This window comes from Eleginops maclovinus, chromosome 4, assembly GCF_036324505.1.
Source record: "Eleginops maclovinus isolate JMC-PN-2008 ecotype Puerto Natales chromosome 4, JC_Emac_rtc_rv5, whole genome shotgun sequence".
Lineage (NCBI taxonomy): Eukaryota > Metazoa > Chordata > Actinopteri > Perciformes > Eleginopidae > Eleginops > Eleginops maclovinus.
Window position 1 is genome coordinate 8,296,010 of NC_086352.1, and position 18,521 is coordinate 8,314,530.

The 18,521-nt window shown below is 40.6% G+C and overlaps 1 protein-coding gene across 1 annotated transcript in view; it reads left to right on the plus strand.

Moving 5' to 3' along the window:
* The window catches only part of nkd1 (NKD inhibitor of WNT signaling pathway 1), an 80,374-nt gene continuing 61,853 nt past the window's right edge, over positions 1 to 18,521 (plus strand). The window contains exon 1 of the mRNA XM_063882658.1: positions 1 to 80. The gene's annotated coding sequence lies outside the window, so the exon portion shown is untranslated. The remainder of the gene's footprint in view (positions 81 to 18,521) is intronic.

Below are 18,521 nucleotides of genomic sequence, written 5' to 3' on the forward strand. Positions count from 1 at the left end.
GGCGAAACCATCCCTTCAGTGACAAAGACCGACAGAAAACTCTTTCCCATTGATAAGGACTGTAAACCAGGCTCTCTGGGGTGAGTAACCGTGTCCTCATGGATGTTCACACTTTATGTTTTTATTTTGTGGCATTCATCAGATTTAGACCCAACTCACCATAGCATCAACAAGGCCTGCATCAAAGTTCAAGTAGTGTTCCAGCGTCTTTTGTTCTGCATAGTTGTAGTCTTTATTGTTGGGTTTTCGGGTTGGTTAATTGAAGGTGGAAGGTTTATTGTGTCTTGAATGCGCTTTTATTGTCGTGTATAAAGTAAGTACACCACTTTGAATGGTAAACTAACCGTATCATTTGGATGATGTGTGGAGTTCATGTGAGAAAATGGCTTAAAAGCTATCCTTGTTATAGTAACTGGCTGTACTGTCCAAACAAGATCAATGCTCTTTATTTATTTCCATGTCTCCTGTTTGCATCATCCATTATTGATGATGCTGACTTTTTGTTTGGGAAATGTAGCTACAGCTTCTCTTTTTAGCTAAATAAATGCATATCAGTCCTCATCATTCTATTCCAGTTTTAAAACAGGTTTTAAGGATAGCTTGAGACAGCATTTCAACCAACACTTTAAGCCCTCATTAGCTTAATAACATGGCTAAATACTGCCTATAAACTATGTTGGGTACAGATGCTGCTGTAGTCTAACTGTCTGAGATAAGGGACTTATTATTTAAAAAATGACTTAGATTTTTGTGATAAATATGTCACTGGAAACATTATAAGTTGATGTCAGAACAGGCTTAGCAGCAGTGAGAAAGCATTGAGCGTTTGTCAACAGTTGGAGGAAGATACAGTTCAGGATATTTCTCTGTGAAAACTTTCTTATAGAGTAAACCTTGAGCTGCTGGTGTCTGGTTGTTCTGCAGTCTTGTTCAGACAAACTTACAGCCTCCTAAGCTGACGAACAATCATACTTCCCGCTGGTTCGGCATAAAAAGACCCACATGACAGTGATTTCCAGGGCCTTGGCAAAATGGGAGGAAACTAGAGATGGCTGTGAAGGGATGGCGATAATTGTCACATTTAGAGACTAATGCCCACAGGTAACAGTAATTACGGAGGACCGTTATTCTCTCTCCTGTCGGTGGGTGTGTGTGTTTGTATGCTGCAGGGGCCAGCCTTTCAGGCGGTTCCCAGCAGCAGATTACAAAGGTGTGGCTTTCACGCGACATCCAAATGTGTCACATAAAAGACAAAAGTGTGGATCAACAGAGGGTGTCTCAGCCCCCATTCCTCTACTTTGCCATCAATCTGACAGATGGCATGGGCCTGTCTGAGGCCCTGGCAATGAGGAGTGCAGTGGCTTCAAAGGCCCTCTGTAATCTGCAGAAACATCACAGGCTGGGAGAAAGTGACTGTCTCCCAGACACCCGCCATACGAAGAGGGCGAGCGAGGCGCTAATGAAAGGCAGATAAAGGGATTGCAGACACAGACAGAGCCTCATGAAAAGAAAATAGAGAGAGAGACGAGAAAACATCAGGTAGGCTCGCCTTTGTTCTTTCGCCTCTCTTTTTCTTTTAAAGAATCTACAGATAAATGGTCCCATCAGTCCCTTTGTGTTCGCTGAAAAACAGCAACACACAGATAAAGAGTTATTTTCAAAGCTCTCCTCCCCCATTGAGTGTGACTCAATTCAGAGTAAATGGTCAGCGCTGAGTATGGGGTAAAGTTAGTTGTGATGGAGGAAGGAGGAAGATTGTGCTTTTTGTTGGAAATGCCACCAGTTCCTTGTTGTTTTTGTGCGGCTTTGATGTGCCAGTCAGTTCTGGGTTTGCTGACAGCCGCAGCGTTCATCAGAGGAACTTGTTTTTTTGTCAGAGTTTGCTGCATTCGTTTATCACATCATTAGGAGTCACATCGCTGCATTTGGACTAATCAATTCTTGCTTCTTTTTTTTGTGACTTTTTGGTGAACTGTGGGTAACATCTCATTCTAGGTAACACTGAGGCACCAAAATCAAAAGCCCAAAATGTGCTTTTACGTTCGAGGAAAATGCGGGGTGACTGTTGTACAAACCCTTAACTATACAGAGCATTTTTGCTCAAGCCAAACAAGTATTATCTTTGAGGTTAACAACAAGTGTTTGCCTTAACTACATCCACACTAAGACGATATCACATATCACATGGCTATTTACGTACACCGGCACATACCAGGGCAAACAAGAAGCTAGTTACCCTAATGACACGGGATTTGGGAAATGTTGCCAATCACTAAAACAGTATCTTGCTGTTGCGCATGTAGGCACCCGTCCAGACTTTTGGATTTGAAATACGTGTAATACTTTTTGCAGTATCTTGTATGGAGCTTAACTATATTTGCAAATTGAGCTTTAAAGGCAAAAATAGGACTGTAAACCTATTTGAGTTTGGTCTGACAAGTAAAAAAGCAGACCCATTGTTTAACCAGAGTTGAATTTGGTGCACGTTTAAAATATGTGAAAATATTTCATGGAATATTTATGTTCAATTAGGTCATTTCTTTTTTTGCTGGCATGTGATTTCTTTCTACTATATTTTGTCCTTATTTGGTAATCATTTTTTTCCCAACAAGCTTTGGTTAACCAAACTAGAGTGTTGGATGTGTAGCGTTGCTCTGGTTCAACTTCATCCAGGATGGATCTTGCAAATCTTCTAACCAATTTTTTGCAACCCAGAGGCGTAAAAGTAGCAGAAGCTATGTACGTGAAAACCAAAACCTACCAGTGTGGATCTAGCCTTGGTTCCATTCAGTTTTGATCCAGCAGCCTGCCTGGGTGTGATGGGGATCTGGACAGCTGATCTCTGGAGGCCTTCACAAGCTTTACTCCGAGTCGTACGATGTATGGACGGGTTCAGTCGAGCGTGCGTGGATCAGTCATAGTCTGCAGACCCTCACTCAGCTCCAGAGCCGGGGGATTTGTTAGCTGCTCTCAGGGTAACCAGGCCGCTCTCCATTTCAACACATCTGCCTGTCGTTTCTGACAAGCCACTGGACTGTGGAGGCCTGTCAGAACTGGTAATGGCTCCTACTTTCAGGGAACATACATAGCCTTATGTCATCCATCCTTTAAAGTGTGTAGTCTTCCTACCTCTGTTGTATATTTTTAAACCATTTATGCAGAAACTGAAAGAGAAACAATGTTTAAACGACTAAAGCTTATTCAAAAAATATCCTGTCCCTTTTTTTATATGAGAATTATTTATTTCTTGGTGAAATATTTTTTTGGGCCAGAGTAATTTATTTGAGAGGGAGTGTTGAAAGGGGGAATGATGCCAGTCCTGATTCAAACCTGGGTCCTCTGCACGGGAACTGAGCCCCAATACAAGGGCTGCGAGGTGAGCTATACGGCGGTCCACAACTACCCACGTGCAATCCTTATCAAATGTATAAAGAGAATGAATTTATGTCTGTGTGTACAGTGAACATCCCCCCCAAAAATCCTATACACATGGCTTTGTTTGTAACTCAGTTTCACATTTGTTAATCCTCTTATTTTCTATGCTAACACCGCATTTAGATGATGAACATGGAAAGTATTATACCTGATTAAAATGAACACGTTAGTCATTGTTTTCAATTAGCTCAAAGCCCCACTGTGCCTAAATACACCCTTACAGAGTTATAAATGGTTAAAGAATAAAAGTGATATCTGTAAATTATTGATGAACACCTTGTGCCTGTCCTCATCATTTATATACAGTGTTACTCCTACGATTAAAGCCACGCCTGAAGGTAAACCTCTTCAACAGCCTTCAGTACAAATATTATGTTTTGCTATTAAACTGCAACCTCTAATATGATGTGATACAACACATAAGGGAAAAAATGACCAAATCTTCACCACTTTAAAGGCTTCTGTCTGACACAACGATGATTTAAGCTCGTAGATCCCCATCATTACTCTCATCCAGCAGTGGCCTGAACCCCTGTTGACGAGCGATGTGTCCATAACGCTCTGGTTTTCAGTTTGGGCGGCACACAGAACGTCTGGGTGTCAGCTGCTGTTTCACTTTCAGCTCTGCCAGATTCCCTCCTCTCCCCACGCCCAGCTGGGGACACAGAACTCATTCAAGAGTTGTGTAATTAACTGGAGTTTAATTAAAGGACCATTCGGAGAAAAAAAAGGCAGACAAAAAGGCAAATTAAAGAGAGTTGTAAAGTGGAAAATTGAACGCTTAACAAGCTCTGTATCACTGTTTAGAGAAATACTTTACATGGCAGAGAGCATGTTAACAATTCTGCGGCTTCAGTGTTACTGTGTCTATTAAGTTGAGATTCTATAATTGAAAGATAAAACAGTAAGCTTTTTAGAGTATGTCAAAATCTAACGGCAGCACATTAATTTTAAGATAGCTCTCTATACAGTCACACCCTAAATGTTTATACATTCATGAAAAGTGTTTGCTTTAGTGCATGATCTCTGTGGGTTAAACCCTGCATGCATTAGTTAGTGGTTAAAGCAAAATCAAATATTTGTTGTGAAGTGCAAATTAAGTGTATTATCTATTGCCAAATTTGCCAATTGGCGTAGTTTGCATGAGTTAAGTTTTGACCAAACTGTGAAAGTTTCCCATGCTGTAACTCCAGCACTTGTGTTAACTCAGTGATAGTTAATATGAGTGAGAAACAGGAGCCTGTCTCGCCTCACACAGTGCAGATAATTGCCCCACAGGGAGTCCGAAAAGCCACAAGCTGCTCTGTCATCACTGGACCCACTGAACTGGTGCTAACACACTGCATATTTTCAGATGGCATTGAACACTAATTGTATCGTTAAAAAAAACACTGAAAAGAAAAAGCCAAACTAATGTCTTGATGCCATACATTTGAAACCGTATTATTTAAATATTATACAAAATAAATACTCTGTTAATGATCCAAGTAGAGTTCTGCAGGTATGACATGTCTTTTTTCAAGCTGACCTGGAAGTTAGCATCGCAAGTCGAAGGGATTTCAAGTTTTTCAGAAACCAAGATATGTTGAAGACACGTTTTTGATACTTCAGCACCATCATTTCCACATATTGACACCACTTCATGATTATTGAAGCAAAATAAGTGAACATTAGGCTATTAACGAACTACATGACGGTCACATGACTTCACGTCAGCACCGCTAAGTTAAAGGCGGCTAAAGTTGGATATGATGATGTTTAGTCGCCTCATTTAGACACACCGCTATTTTTTAGACATGCAAAAGCTTCAGACATTCACCAGCGAGGTATTTACTGATCCGTTTTATTTCGTAGAACAAAACGTGACACTTTTAAGCTCGTGTTAACCAGAGAAGTTATAAGAATCAGAATCAGGAACAGATTTATCGACCAAGATGTGTGTTTTGGTGTGTATGGTGCACACACTCACACACTGAGAAAGAAAAGATGAGTTGTGAAATACAAAATAAAGACGCGTTCAAAAAACATTGACTCATAAATGCAGAAATGCTAACTCATTTCCCGGTTTATGACTCATTCCTGCACCACTCTATTGCTTCACGGATTTGTTTTGTTTAAGAGAACATGATGACAAAGAGAGTAATGCTTACCTTTTTCTTTTAGGACACTTGTCTCATGAAGCTTTTAGATATGGTTGGCATCAGCGAATAGGACTTTTTGTTTAGATAATACCAGAAGAAAGGCATAACATAAAGAAGGTTATGTTGTGATGTATGGGTTAAATAAAGACATATGTTTAAATTCAGTCACTGTTTCAGATCTTGGCAATCGTCATGCAGCTTTGGAGGAACCTCTCAAGTGGTGAAAATGACAGACAGAACCACCCAACCATAACTTGAGCTCTGCATCCAAAATGACAATATTGAGCTAAGAAAACGACTATATAATATGTGACCTGTAAAAACCAACTTGGCAGAGGTTAAAGGTGGAATAATATGACACCCCCACCCGACTAAATGAGTTTAGAAGATCACTACTTTCAGCAAATGATAAAAACATGATTACCATCTGCGCCGAGAAGAGCTCTGTCTCTGCCAAGCCTTTTGATGAGGCTGCAGAGTTAGAGACAGCTTCAGCAGATGTTGTGGGATGTTGAGCTGAAAAGCAGTTCTCAGACATTTCTCTCCTGGTGAAGGATTGTTTTCATTTTGAATCGAAGTGGAGGTTAAATAGGATTTGCAGCAGCGAGTGCAGCACCGTTCAGATCTGTTACAGTCTCAGCACCTCGTTCTCTGCTCAGAAGTACCTGTGAGATCCACACTCACCTCTTCAGATGACACACACATGCATTTATAGATTGGACACTGGAGAATCAGAATACTTTATTCATCCCGGGGGAAGTTGGGTTTAATGACAATATAGTTGAATGAAATCAAATCAAATATATTTATAATCGATATTTATATTAACATAAAAAGTAATCAGAATCAGAAATACTTTAATGTTTCGTTACAGAAGCAAAATATAATCAAATAAATAATAAAATGTTCAATAAAAAGATACAAAAAAAGATGTAAATATAAAAGTTAAAGTAAAATGTCCAAAAAAAGATGTATATTTTTTTAATGATATGAATATCAAAAGTTAAAGTAAAATATCCAATAAAAGATAGAATAATATTTAAAAAATATTTATATACAAACGACAAATTTCAAGTAAAATGTCCAAAAAATAATTTTTAAAAAAATGATATAAATATTAGAAGGTAAAGTAAAAAGTCCAATAAAAAACAAGAACTTAAAGTAAAATGTTGAACACAAGATAACATACAATCAAATATTTATATAGATATAAGAAGTTTAAGTTATACATTGCATGTTTTCTTGATATTATTGACTTTAATTGATCGTTTTTGCAATATGTATTTTAAAGCATGCATCCTGAAACAACATTTAATGAATAGCATTCTGAAAAACGTACAAGACCATAACACTTTGCAATAACAAGTACTTCAAAATGTATTTCTATGCGCTGTAGTTTAATGTGTTTAAAGAATAGGCGACTGATTATATTATGCGTGACTCATTTCACTGTGAAAGTGACATTTTCCACCTGACGCGCTCAGCGGGGTGTCAGTACATTATATAAAGCAACACATTCGCTTCTTCTCCTCCGCTTCCCTTTAGTGTAAAATAAGAGAGCCGTTGATTCTGGAAGTGCTGCTCCTTCAAAGCAGCCTCCTTTACAGAGAAGCTGGCATGACCTTGTTTCTTTGGGAGTAAAAGATACAGAAAGCTGGAGGGGCTGGGCGAGGAAGAGGAGGAGGAGGAGGGGGTGAGTAGGAGGGAGGATGGGCATAGGGGAAGAGGTGGGGTAACTTCAAAACCCACATCAAAAGGAATAAATAATTGTTTCTGCTGGTTTTGTTGTTGTGATACGGATCGTCGAAGCAGCAAGTGGCGAGCAGGAAGCTTTGATTTGAGGCAGCCTTCCTGGAGAGGGCTCCTTCTGTCGGCAGCTGAGCGGAGAGAAGCGGGGCTGCTGATTAAAGTCCTGTTTGTTTTAATCTTCTCTTTTGCCCATGGGAGGCCCACAGACAGGAGGGGAGAGGGGAGGGGGGGGGGGGGGACTGCACTCTCATCTGGGGACCAATTCTTTCTCCTTTTGCTTCCTGAAAGGGAGGGAACGTGTGCAGCAGGGCAAAGTGACGGAGTGAGGAGGGGTTTTGGGTCAAAGAGATTTGAAATTGCAGATTATTGGGAATGATAATCACATATTCAGGAAACCTGCAGCTTGACTTCCCTCAAAAGTGGATTTGCATTAGTGCTGAGTTCAGGAGCAAACATTCCCTCACTGACGTTTTTAACTTCTCTCCACCCCATGCCCGTTTTTCTTTAACGGTCATGCTGTCCCTGTGGTTTATCCCAATACAGTAGTGCAGGGATGACGTGTTTTTGTAGGCCAACCTGGAAGTTAGCATTGCAATGGCTTGGTCTTCAAAGAAATGTAGGGTCTTTGTCGTGAATTTGGGAATATTGCAAAAAATGTGCTCTGTGGAAAACACCTTGAAGATACTTGCACGTTTTTTTAACACATGACTTCAAGATACCACCGCTAAGCTAAAGGCGGCTGCTGTTCGGTGTGATGGCGTTTAATTGTCACATTTAGACACTGTTTTTATTTGACACATAGAAGCTTCAGCCATTTACCAGTGGGGTATTTACTGACATATCTCTTTAACTTGGGGTAAACGCAGAACTTATTTCAGGCACCTAACCACAAACTTGCATGATTTTGAGACGAGTGATCTGAAAATGCTTAAATGCTGACTCATTTCCTGGAGGACACATTCCTGAACCACTCAGATTATCTGATAATTAGGTGTAATTCAAAAAGCAAACTACCCGTTTAAGTCTTAAAGAGAAATCACTCCTGGCCTCAATTTCCTGTTTATTAATTGTATTTCTTTTTTGCATGTTTTGTCAATGCAACCCTACCCTTAATACCTTAGCATAGAGGTTTACTTTCTAAAGCTCCTGTCCTGCGATACTACATGAATGTTTACAGTATATGTCTCTAACATTTCGAGGGTTAGAAGCAACTGGTGCTGTGCATAACAAATGTATGCAGTCATGCTGTTACACTGTACAGCTGTTTAGATTAAAATGATCACAACATGATATGTGAGCTGTTTGGATTAAAGCGGACTTCCATGGTATGTGATATTGTATATTAACAGTTGTGCAATGCCTGCAAACCTTTCCTGCCAACTGACCCTGTGCATTTCCTCATGAGCAGCAGAGCAGAAATGAGGTGTAGATAAGACCTCCTGCTGACAGCTTCTGTGCAAAATGGCATATTTTAAAGGTTCACGTTGACATGGGTCAGAGGTCACATAGTGTAAGACAGCAGATCAGCGGGGGGTTGCACGTTGAATGTCAGAGTTGAGAGTAATGGAGGCCACTCACAGAGGAATCCCAGCAAATGAGCATATATTTGCACGCACACCGCTATGTGAACACATGCACACACGTACAGCCTCACGCCTCGTGAATCCTCCGCTCGCATGACGGTACCGTGATGAGGTGACACGTAACATGAGAGGAAGAATAGCTCACCAAGGACGGTGCACGATAGTTATTATACATTTAGCATCCGGTTGATTGCATTCAATCAGATTAATGAATGAATATGATGTTCCACTTACACGTGACACTGCATCATAGTTGTTTATTAGGCAAGCTTTATTCATTTGTACAGAAAACAATGCAATTACAACAAGAGCTTTTTCTGGAAACAACTCTGATGAGGTTGCTGTTGATGGTTGTGGTTTGTTGAACCTAACCAATGAGCTGAAAGACGCTATTGGCTAATGCTCTCTGGAGAATGAGGGAAACCGCGGGGGGTTGTGATTTATTATCTGTGGTTTGTCACTACAAGCAACACTTTTCACTTTAAATATAGTCATATCTGTTGTACAAAAGTATTGATTTGATACAGCTTTAAATAATACTCAAACGCTACAAATATATACTGGTGTCTTCTGAGCGCTGTAGGATGTTTTATTGGATTCATTGGACCAGAACATTTGGAAAAACCACATTACAGTACACGATCATTGTTTCTGAAGTAGAGAATCTCTGCACAACCCTCGCCTGGTTAATAATTCCTGCAGTCACCTTCCCCACATCATGCATGCAATGACATTAATGTGAATGTCACGAGGCAAAATTGAAATATTCCACTTGCCACCAGACCTCTCGCCTTGAGTAAACGGAGTAATTGCACTGTGATACAATCTGAGGAAGTCCCCGCTGGATTGCATTAACTGATAACGTGCGACACCCGGTCTTTGATTCTGACAGAAATCCAGTGTTGGCAAAAGTGTCATCAGTATTGCTGAAAGAATGAAACAGACTCGCTGAAGCACACACTTTTGCTCGGAGCACTTTTAATGCAGTCATTTCAACAAAGTAGGATCTTATCGACGTATGACGAAACGACGGAAGGCAGCATTTTCCACCGCTGACAGTGAACAGCCGCTCCGTCCACAGACCTGTCAGCACTAGAGACGGAGCTCCTTAAGAGACGACATCAAACGCTCACGTGGGCTGACGATTTAAATATTGAACCGACTCGTGGTAGACAGAGGAGAGCTGCTTTGTGCTGACACTAAGACAGATGTATATTTTAGCAGCCGTTTCCCAGATAAACTGCCTAATGGCCTTGGGGGCGAGGCAGATGAAAGTCAGACCTGCAGATCTGCTGGGAAGTCTCCGGAGTTTGTTGTACTGTAAGTGGCAAAGACCTCCATAAACCTCCCCAGTCCCTCTTTACATGCTGCCTGCCTCAGAGAGGAGGATCCCTAAATGGAGGCCCCACACCAGGCCCCGGGGACACTAACAAGCCCTAATGATCTCCAACCAGGCCTGTCTCTCTGCTCTTCCTCCACTCACTCACACCACAACCTGCAGGCGCACACACTGAACCCACTGTACTGCCTGTCCCCATACTGTCAGCTCAAGATGGGACATCCTCTGCAAGGGATGGATGGATGCTTCTTTACGGAGCACTTAAATAAAATCTGCAAGTGTGAGGCTAGATGAATGTTCGGCATGATCAGACCCCTGTTGCTTTCTGCATTGCTGGTCTGCAGGCTTGTTTTTGTGCATATCTGTTCTCCGAGGGGAGACCAGATGGGAGGCACTGGTGGGATTGAAGATAATTGCAAACGTGTTTGGGCCTCCTTCTTATCTTAATTGATCCAAGCGTAGCTCTTTAAGACCTAAGAGGAAGAGAGAATGCTGCTGTAAAGCCAGGAGGAACGAGGGCAGGTTGCGTCTGCATGGATCTGTTGGACAGCAACCAACAAAGAAGACATTTCAAGTAGCATTTTTTTGGATCGTGTCGCTATTTTTAAGTCAACTTAGTTCACATGATTGGCACCAGGCTTGGGAATTCATGCAACAACATTATGTAATTAGGAAACAAACAAAAAGCAACTGTTTTCCATCACCGTCTACAATAAATATAGATGGCATTTATAACGAAATGAAATGAAACATCTTTTATTGATGGCCATTATCAAAGGCAAACTCAGTGTAAGAAATATAAGGCTGGATGTTATTTTCCAGTCTTAAGATGATGACAGCATTTTCACAGCTGGAAGGCAAACCTTTCACAGCACTTTGATGTTGTTTCCTGCTCCCGCTTTACGTAAAAAAAAGGACTATATTTCAGTATTTTCTTGTCCTTATTTGCAAGTTAGGGATTGAGGTGATCCGAAAGTAGCAGAAATTCTGTTATCTTATTGTGAAATACATTAATTCACACCATTCTTTAAAGAGTAATTGTATCAAGTAGATTTCCAAAGTAAAACTACCAACAACAATGATCTCTAAATCATCAGCACTTAATGTCAGATTTGGTCGCAGTACCATGGAGCTAAACTAAACTTAACACACCATAGATGTCCAAATACAGTACAGTACAATGTGTTCATCAGAGCTTTTTAGTATGAAAAGCTCTCCCTGATCCAGCTGGAAACTAAGCTTAAAAGAGTAAACCCAAACAGTGTAGTTGTGGTGTTTTAAACCAAAACAATGAACTAAAAAACACTCAAATGTTCTGCAGAAAATGAGGGTAACCATAGAGTTGTTGTGGTGTGTTACTACAAGCAACCCCTATCATATTGAACCTAATCATCTGACCAGTTGTACATATATAAATAATGATAACGTGCAGCTTTATATACTTATCCTCATTTAATTAACACAAAACACCTGGATGTATTGGACCAGTTGTTGAGAAATAAAGAACAGGTCTGTAAAGAGATATTAAAAGTAGACGCTAACAACATAACTCATAAAAGATGCTTTTGGATTCCACTGCACATCAAAACCTGATGTTTTCCCAGTCGTGTTTAAGTGAGTGTTCAGGGGTTGTATATCTTAAGGGCAAACCTTGAAATGTTTTGGGAAAAACTGTAAATTAATACCATCTTCATTGAAACAAATCAAGATCAGCACGTCCTTTGTAGTTGTTCCACTGCCACGTGTAACAAAAACTCACATGTTGTTCCCCATTAAACTCTGTTTCATATTGTTGTTTATGATACATAGGATATTGTTCACAAGCAGACACTTTTTGTATTATAAACATGACTGGAAATACACGGGTTAAAGCACTTGCAACATGCATTGTTGTGTTGCACTTTACATTGTCCTTTTTTGAGAAGTTTCCAGACCTCCAACAGTGTAAGTTGATTAAAAATACCACATAATCGGTTTAGCTGTTGTAATTGAATTGGACTCATAAAAAATCTGTTGCTGAGTTGTTTACATTGGTGTTCTCTTTGTTGGTTTTTCTGACAGAAAACCGTTTCTCTCACCAATCAAAGCCAAATCCAGTCCCGAAAAAAAAAGACCAAAAGGACCAGCTGGCACGCAGCCAGGCTGGACAGACCCGCTTCAAATAGTGAGTGCAGCACATTGTTTAGATGCTGCTCAAAATCCAAGACTATAAACAAGTTTAGATTTAGTCTCAGGGGCAGGACTGCTTCCAGTGGGTCTGTGGAGTCGGGCAGAGTTGACCTCAGAGGCAGACAGGACTGTAGCAATACCATACTTTCACCACATGTTTCTCCTGGGAAAAGCAGGTCGTAAAACACAATTGTCTATCTTTGGAATAACTAAACGAAATGCTATCAGTCACTCAAATCCGTCTTTAGCTTTGTGCGTCACTTTTTTGATGAATTGTGCTCATATTACAAGTTTGTTAAAGTGGAGAAAAGGCAATAAGGTGTGTTCATAAACAACAAATCCAAAAGGACAACACAATATCATCAGTAACATGATGATGATTACTTCACTTTTTAAATATCACAGTTATCTTTCAAAGACATCCTTATTTTGAGAAAAAGATAATTATAGTTTATTCAAATTAAAGGGACCCTATCATGCACATTTTCAGGTTTCACTAGCTTATCTCATACTGCCTGTGCTGCAGCATCTCTGTTCACCCTCTGTCTGAGACCAGAGCCCAGTCTGCTCTGATTGGTTCGCTGGCTGGCTCTGTTGTGATTGGTCAACCACTCAGAGATGTCCCGCCCCTTAGCCTATCATGTACAATGTGTTGGAGCGCTAGCCAATAGTGTGAGTGTTACATATCGATGTCACTATGGAAGCAAACAAAGGAGTCCAATTGAGTCGTTTCAAGAAACTCCCTCTAGTGGGAACACAGAGATTTTAGCCTTTGCAAACCATTTACATGCACTAAAACCTATATAACACACTACAGGAAAGGGAAAACACAAACAACATTACAGGGCCTCTTTAAAGTTCTAGTGCCATGATATTATGCCGCACTGTGTTTGTGTTTTGTGCTGAATAATCACACGCTGTAACACCATACACTTTAAAACAGATTCATTGGAACAAGTGTATGGTCAGATCTTTCACTTTTTTTTAAAGAGAATTGCAATTTAATGACCGCATAACAATAACTGACTTTTTTTGCAGAGCGCTGTCTGCTGTAAGTCAGCGTCCTCTTTTTGTTGTGGAGCACATTCTCCTCGGGGGAATAATGAGCATGAGGCGATCAGACAGCAAAGCTGGATCGCTCTCTGAAGTTTGTGCCAGAAACGCACATCGTCGTTAGACCGGTCCGCAGCTACAGAAAGTTCCCAATGTCGGCTTTTGTGGGCCATTGTGTTCGCATCACTCTGTAACCCCAAAACCTTCGAGTGTATAATTGAGTGGTTCCAGAATATTTTCATTAAGTCAGAAGAAGCTGTCCGGCTCGGCGAGCTGCACGTCTCTGCTCTCAGCTTAATGTACTTCAAAGTTCCCTGAAAACTCGGCTCTGTGTTTATTTCTGTCAGTCTTGAAGTCCGTGTAATCAACGGGGAATTGGTTTGAAGGTCTTAAAGCGTCCACTTTGAAATATATCAGTACCGGCTTACATCCAACCCCTCACCCTGGATATGAGGTGGACATACATTTCGCATTGGACAGTGAGAGAAATTAATATGATTTTTTTTTCTAAAACATTAAGATCCAAGCATTGAGAGCGGATAAAAGGGAAAGTCCAAAGCGCATCTGAAAAAAGGAGCTTACATGTTCTATAATATTAAACCTAAGTCAGCCTTTGATCTTTTAATCCCGCGCTCATAAGGTTGTGAGATAAGCAGGCATGACTAACGTCTCTTTCTAATAGTCAAGAAAGAGCAGAGCCCACATAATGAGCTCTTTTACCCCTTTTGAAGACAACTTGGACTGAAATTCCATATTTGATGGATCTTCCTTTCAATATAAGTCTTGTTTAAAGTCAAGACAGAGATATCCGGTCACGTTTAAAGCGCTGTTGAACTCACTGCTTTTGTTTTCCTCTCCCAGATGTCTGTCTGAGCCGTCTGCTGCTGTCTGATCATCCCTGTCGTTTCTTTATTTAGCCGACTGTCACTTACCCTGACTCGCAGGCTGTGTGTGAATATGCGAGTGGAACTCAAATCTGGTGTTGCTCCTAACCACAGTCGGATCTGCTGAAGCCAGCTGTGGTCACCTATCTGTCCTCAGCCAACACCCCCCCCCCCTCTTCTTCATTAAAGTACTGAAGTTGTTGAACAAGTATACATATGCATGGATGCATGTGCACTGTCTGTGTGTGTCTGTGTGTGTCTTTGTGTAGGATAAAAAAAGATCCTCATAAATCATTTCAAAAAATCTAAATATGATAATTATTTCAGTACATTACAAGACTTAAAGGAGGGATTTGTAGGATTTGGTGTCAGAAAATGAAAATAATATTCATTATAATTCAGTATTATAATTGATGTGTTTTCATGGCTGTAAAATAAGCTCTTCGTATCGATATTCAGATTTGGGTAGTAACAGATGAAATGTTAAGGTAATCGGATTACAGAAAAAGTAAATATAATAAATCCAGATTACATTTCAGACATGTGCATTCAGGTTCAAGCCAGGATAACTTGATTACATCTTTAAGATATGGCAATTAAACAAGTAAATATGCCCTTATTTTCTTACGGATTTACGAATAATATTTATTTGAACTCTTTTTCTTTATACATTTGAAAAGGAAGAACATTTTGAGTAAGTGCTTCAGTTGTGTTACAAGAGCAATGGCTTTCATGTGACCTAAACTAAAACTCAAAGAAGAACAAAAACAAAGAGAAACAGCATCCCCTTTTATACACCTTAAGTCTCTGAGGGTCTTTTTTTTCAAGGGTAATTAGATTTTACCCACAATGAATTCTGAATACATTACTATCAATATCTCTCTATTTTAATGCATGAAAAAATGAGGTTAGTACCAAGCTAGAGTCTAACTCTTAATCTAAATTCTGATCTTTGACCTCTTAAAACACACAAATAATGGCTGACACAATTAGCCTCTGCACAGGGCCGAGCAGGGCATCTAATCACTTTTACAGATTAGAGCTCTTTGTAACTTCAGCCGGGTAATAGTTTCTCTCTCTCTCTCTCTCTCTCTCTCCCTCCCACAGGCTGCGCTCAACCTTTTAATTGGGTGACACTCAGTCCTGTTTATCTCTCTCACTCACTTTCTCGCTCTGTATCTCTCCCGCTCTCTGTCTCTTTGTTTCCCAAGAACACAAAGTTATTTAAATCGCTCTAAAATACTTTCATCTCATATTCCCTTTGTCCCTTTGTTATGCAACCACACGGACTCAGATGTAAAAAGACAGTAACGGAACAAAGAGAGGAATATTTCAGATTTCATGCATTACTTCTCTTCACATATCTCGCCTTCTCTCCAGACGAATTATCCTCCAGATATGAAGCGGTGGGGGTGGGCGAGGCTGAACAAGGCCAATTTGTTTAAAGGCCGGTCCACAGAGCTACATTCATATATTACATTTGGCCTTTTTACACTTCTGACGGGCGCTCTATCGTGTGGCCGTTTTCATCTCTCCGTTTGATGCTGGTTAAAGGAGAAGGCAGTCATTGTCCTCCGTGGCCTGAAGCTATGTTTTGAGCTACGCAGTCAATGGAGAGATGGGGGCCGGCTAAATGTCAGCCGCACATGGCCACGCTCGCATAGCTTAATGCAGCGCTGTGTCTGGCCCTTGTCCTTGTCCCCTTCCAACTCTGTGTGTCTTTATCCCTCTGTCTCCAGCTTTTCCCTCTGTCTCAGATGTACATGCCATCTGGTCTGGCTCCACATCTGTGGATATCCTGTCCACAAAGCCCGGACAGCAGCGCTCTTTGTGCAGCCACTCTTTGCGCTCTCAGGCACCTGCCACGGCTTAAATCACTTTACCCATGCAAAAGAGGCAAGCCCATTAATTGTGTCCACTGCTAAACATGTTGCACTTTTGGGGATATTGTTTATAGCCACAGGACGCTGAGACGAGGCTCTGCTCTGGAAAACCAAAGCGGTTCTACAGAGGAAGAAAATGTGCAGACATGTCAGCGACCTGTACAAACACACAGTCATTAAGATGTCAACCCTTTGCCAAAGAGGGAAACGTGCCAGCAACAATAGAGTGGTGCAGTGATGATGAACTTTGTAGGCCAATGCAGGTCTTAGCATCACAAGGGCTCCTTCGAGAAAAAGCAATGGATGATTTTACAAATAAATTATAAAACATCTGTTGCAAACTTACAGAATTTGTTCAGTAGGGCTATGTTCACTTTGTGATTTTTGAAGCCTAAATGAACGATATTTAGGCTATAAAGAAACTACATCACACTCGCATGGCTGCAAAATCCTTACCGCTGAGCTAACGGCGGCTAATGTTGGGCGTGATGACGTTTCCTAGTTGGTAATGTACTGGCACATTTTATGTTGTGTAACAAAAAGTGAACATCTCTTGCATCAACCATAGACCGTATTTCAGGCATTTAACCAAAAAAACCTTAAGGAAAAAACTGTTGAGGTGGACACCAAGGAACAGGAAGTGCTAAAAAGCTAACACAGTTCCGGGTTTTAGGACTCATTCCTGCACCACTCTATCGAGAGTGAGACAAATTATTTGGAGGAAAATCAGTTCAATGACAAATTTAACCAATTACTTTAAATCTGTTCTCTTTCTTTGCTTGGCTTTTTATTCTTAAAAATCAATGCTATGAATTCGAAGAGTAATTAATCATCACCGGGTTTTGCCTTGGCAGCACTTTGCTCCACACATGTGTTCAAGATGGCAGCACAATCGTGAGCACCAGAAATGAAAAAGCCATGTGCCACGGATGCTTGTTGTCGCCGCTTCAAACCCTTTTGTCGGGGAGAAATTAATTCCATGCAAACATATTTTCAGTTCTCGTGTCCTGGTTTCAGCTGGGCATCAAAAGAGGAGTACAGTCATGAGGATAATTAAATTATTAAGTGGTTTGACGTGTACAAATCCCTATGGATACCAAATCATGTCATCAAAGAGAATCTGTATTTTATTGTGAGACGGAAATTACAGAATGGACACATGATGGAAGAGGAAGTCTCCTTGGAAACCAACCTGTCATCAATTGCTAAACATATACAGTACAAGACAGCAAACAAACGTGTAGAAAACTAGACCTATATTTGTGGAATCAGGGTTTTTTTTCTAGAAAAATATAGTATGAGGCGCTAACGTCTCTTCCGGTCAAATGAGGCCCCGCCCACTTTCTGGTGAAAATCCTGCATTAGAGCGAAGCGGAAAATAATAGTGTCTTCATGTCTTAAAGCTGCTGAGTCATATATTGCACCTCAAACAACAAATAAATCCAGAGTTCCTTTACTTCCTCTCCAGAAAAAAGGAGTGTCAAAGAAAGGATGTAATTCTGAAATCTCAGTTTCAGTGTCAGCCTGCTGCCTGCCACTCGTCCCCCGGCAGACCCACCGGACATCCATCCCCTATTTATTCTCTGTAAAAACAAAGCTGTCTCTGCCGTCTGCCCAGACATTTCACACCCTCTTCATATTTATGGAGGAATTATACTGTTTTTGACCAACAGAAATGTTGTTTTCTGGCATCACTTCAACATTTTACGGTGGAAATCTGCTTTTTGGTTTGAGGGCGCACTCCGAACAGTAAGAGGCCCTGTTACCCAGTTTAGACCAAACCCTGAGATTGCTGCCAACGCCAATGTGCTTCTCTTAGGGTCTACATTTCCAGTTATGGAAGACTGTAGGTATTGATCTGAATTTTGACCAGTTGGAAAGTAATATATCAGATTATTCCAGCAGCAAATGAATGAGAATATGTCCTACCTTGCAATTTAAAAGAAGTGTAACTTAGTTTGATGTGATGTATTTTTTTTCTTGCACTATGATGCACCTTTCCACCAAATTTCTTGAAAATCAGGTCTGTAGCTTTTACATTATCCTGAAGACAAACCACGGTAGAGATCATTACTAGTCTCTAGTCTCTGTCTCTATTTTTGCTTGTATTTGTCAAAATGACAAATCGTTTCCGAAAACCCTGTAACTTCCTGTTGAGTGATGCTACCACACATGCTTCTCAACTGATGAAGATAAACATGTCAGCACTCATCTTCCCGCCCAGTGTTTGTGCTGTGAAGCGCTCTGTAGATTTCCTGCAAACACTATTGACAGTAAACCAGATA